Below are 4,009 nucleotides of genomic sequence, written 5' to 3' on the forward strand. Positions count from 1 at the left end.
ACCCTTGACATGGGGTCAGCTTAGGTTGAAACTAGATCTGAATTCAGCAAAAAGGTTGTTAGTATCTTGACCTATGTAGTAGTTTATAGAAATGCATGTATTTAGTTAACTTGGAGAAATTCCTGCCCTGTCATGTGATTCCTAGAGTGAACTATTTTTTTTGTTAGAAGCTGTTGCCAACTTTGGCAAAGTTCGCCATACAGAATGGAAGAGAGATCTTAATTTTCATAAGCAACCAATGGATATTAATTGAGGTCTTAAATCTTTGTTGTATTTATTATTCTAGCTCCCGCCCCCCAAGTTAGTTAGGCTTCTTGACACTATGTTGGCTCATTACAATCCCTATATAAAAGCTTAATATTAGGAGTTTTTTCGGTGCACTTACACTGGTGGCTGTCTCTTGGTTTAGTTTCCATGCTGTTGGATTTGCGTCCGAGACTTTGACATTTTTTTGACTGTCTTAACTGTCACCATGGCCTCTGTGGTCCGGACACTGAGCCGCTGCCTGTTGCCCGCTGAGGCTAGCCGGGTACGGGGCGAGAGCAAAGAGAGGAACCGGGATTCTGAGCGTGAGGCCCGCCGCCGCAGCCGGGACATTGACGCCATGCTATCCCGGGAGAGGCGTGCTGTCCGGCGGCTGGTCAAGATCCTTCTCCTTGGAGCTGGAGAGAGTGGGAAGTCTATCTTTCTGAAGCAGATGAGGATCATTCACGGCAAAGAGTTTGACCAGAAGGCCTTGCTGGACTTCAGGGACACCATCTTTGAGAACATCATCAAGGGTGCCAGGGTCCTGGTGGATGCACGGGATAAACTGGGGATCCCCTGGCAGTACACCGAGAACGAGAAGCATGGCATGTTTTTGATGGCTTTTGAGAACAAGGTGGGTGTGCCCGTCGAGCCCTCCACCTTTCAGCTGTACGTGCCTGCGCTCCGTGCCCTTTGGAGGGATTCGGGGATCAAGGAAGCCTTCAACAGGAGAAGTGAATTCCAGCTGGGCGAGTCTGTGAAGTACTTCCTGGATAACTTGGACCGCATTGGGCAGCTGAACTACTTCCCAAGCAAGCAAGACATACTGCTAGCTCGGAAAGCCACAAAGGGAATTGTGGAGCACGATTTCATAATCAAAAAGATCCCATTCAAAATGGTGGATGTAGGCGGCCAGCGATCCCAGCGGCAGAAGTGGTTCCAGTGCTTTGATGGCATTACTTCCATCCTCTTCATGGTCTCGTCAAGTGAATACAATCAAGTTCTCATGGAGGACCGGCGAACCAACCGTCTGCTGGAGTCCACGAACATCTTTGAGACAATTGTCAACAACAAGCTCTTTTCCAACGTTTCCATTATCCTCTTCCTCAACAAAATGGATCTTCTTGTGGACAAAGTAAAAACTGTCAGCATTAAGAAGTACTTCTCTGATTTCAAGGGGGATCCACAGCGCATGGAGGATGTCCAGCTCTACCTGGTGCAATGTTTTGACAGAAAGCGGCAGAATCGTAGCAAACCTCTTTTCCACCACTTCACTACAGCCATAGACACTCAAAACATTCGCTTTGTGTTTCACGCCGTGAAAGACACCATTCTCCAAGAGAATCTAAAGGACATTATGTTGCAGTGAAAGGGGCGAAACCTCCTCTCTTGTGTTGCCTTTAATTTATTTCAGGGCTATAGGTCAGAGTGATTGTCTTTAACACCCTTGGAGTGGGTGAAATAATCTTTCTCCCTAGTTCCAGCATCCATACTATTAGTACAAAGCTCAGGAATGCTGTAACCTAGCCAGTTCAAACAGATGAGCTATGTGCAGAACCGCTTTGGATACTTTTAAGGTTAGCTACTGAATCGTCTGAACTTGTGAAACTACTGAAAACATTTGTCCCTGTTCGACAATTCCCAAATTCAATGAGAAATTTGACGTTCGGGACTGAAACGTTCAAATGGAGTATAAGAATGGATATGTTTCGAAGCTGTTGACACCAGCTCGTAGAACAAGCCATGTTGTTCTCATTTAAACCATCTGGTGTTTGTTGTAACATTTCGGTTCCAAACAGGAATATGATTACATTGAGGGTACATGGCAACATGAATTGATGGTGATGATTTGGAAATAAGGGCAGCCTATTTGCCCACTTTGATTTTGTTTTGCCATGGGCCTTACACTACCACTTAAGGTTGTATGTCGGTGTGAATCTTACACTCAAGAGGGGTGCCCGGGGGGGCTCTTGTCCGAGCCAGTTGATTGATCTAAGCAGTCCTTCGAGCTTGTAAATTTTGCAGGGAATGCTTAACTGATGTAGAACCACATTTAGTTTGCTCTACAGGTACATTTATTTTCACCATTTGAAGAATTGGACAAATAAAAAAATAAAAAAACGTTGCCAATATGATGTGAAAGGTATTTACTGGAACTTGTCAGGACACATTCAGATTTTGGGCCCTTGGCTAACTAGAATGGTGAAGGAGACGGTGTGGTAGCAAGGATCTACGTATGTTGATATTTAAGATGTAGAAATTTTCTTTCTTGATGAAAAGGCTTTGGATTTTTCTGTATTTGTTTACTTGTATTTGGAATACTGGGAAACGCTTCGTTGTATGGAAGATCTGCTTGAAGAATTTGTATCTCTTTAACTCAGTGTGATCGCAAATTCTTTTGGGCAATGAGAATTTCTTACGTAAATCAGCTTAATCTCTGCCAATCCTGTTCCACAGGGATCTTTAGCCTGTATTAAGGCAGATGCATAAAACAGAACATCAAACTTAGCACATGACCTAGATCAGGTTCTGCTTCTCCGATGTGAAATTGCAAGAGTCTGTGAAGAACAGTGATGCGAGCTGACTGGCTTCTAGCTCAATACGTTTATGTAGTCTTGAACTGCCGAGTGCTTTACACTGTGTGAAATTGTCTTCTAAACTGATTGACTACATGGCTATCTAAATTAACCAAGCTTTTCATTAAAGTGCTTCAGCATCTTTCTGGTGGGACTGACTCTGGAGAACAAGTCTACCATGTGGTACAATCAGGTCAAAACCCTAGAGATCACGGCACAAATTCCTCCAATGCTGTTTTTGACATTGATTAGAAGTCAATATAATTTTTATGTGCACTTACTTTGTATAGCTTGTTTCAGAATAAATTACATGTAAATGGAATACGTTTTTAACTGTTCCAGCAAAAGGAGGCCATGTGAGCCTGTTGATTAAAGTCTCTGTATATATTTAAAATTGTTGATCTCCAAAAAAGGCCTAAGTCAATAAATTGAATTGAAATTCAAGTTTATCATTTGAATCCTATTGTTGGAAAAGATGTGATTTTGAACCCCATGAGGCGGTTCCTTTCCAGAAAGCATTCAGGTTGTAATCATGAGTCAAATAATGCTGAGGAGGTTAAAATATTCAAATTGAATTCTAATTACACATGAAATGTTCATTGTTCAACATTTTTCTCTTAGTATTTTAATGTGAGGACTTTATTGCTTAAGGAAAATAATTAGTATTTGTTTTTCTATATGTAGGAAGCATTACATTAATGAAACCACTGTATCCCACCTTCTTTCTTTTCTTTCCTGTTCTTTATGCACGTTTCTATCGTTGAACTTTAAAGATTGCCCGAAATTAAGAATTGTGCTCTACATAACTTTGTTGTGTTACAGTATGTTGATTTTTATGTACAACTTTTGTCTCTTATGTGTATGGCAACTGATGTTTTGTTTTGCTTTAATAATCAGCTTATGTTTATTAGGTTTTATTATTCAATAAAATGTTTCAAACACAACAAATGGTAGTTGATATGTATTTACAACTGCAGCATTTTTATTGTATGGGTACTTTCAAAGATGGTCTGTGGGATGACGGAGCACCACATTGGCATCAGCAGGGAGAGGTTTGGGCAGGTGATTGGCGGTACATGTAAGGTTGATATTAAGGGGAACAAGCAATGTACATTGTGTGGACTGTGACTCCTGGAGTTATTGTGAGGGATACCATGCTACCCTGTAAATGAATCCCCTAGTGATTA

At 41.5% G+C, this 4,009-nt stretch overlaps 1 pseudogene; it reads left to right on the forward strand.

Moving 5' to 3' along the window:
- The first annotated feature begins 454 nt into the window (after positions 1–454).
- LOC144806013 (guanine nucleotide-binding protein subunit alpha-12 pseudogene) lies at positions 455–3,714 on the forward strand (annotated as a pseudogene).
- The last annotated feature ends 295 nt before the right edge of the window (positions 3,715–4,009 follow it).

This window comes from Lissotriton helveticus (assembly GCF_964261635.1).
Source record: "Lissotriton helveticus chromosome 1_1 unlocalized genomic scaffold, aLisHel1.1 SUPER_1_unloc_4, whole genome shotgun sequence".
In the NCBI taxonomy this organism is placed as follows: domain Eukaryota; kingdom Metazoa; phylum Chordata; class Amphibia; order Caudata; family Salamandridae; genus Lissotriton; species Lissotriton helveticus.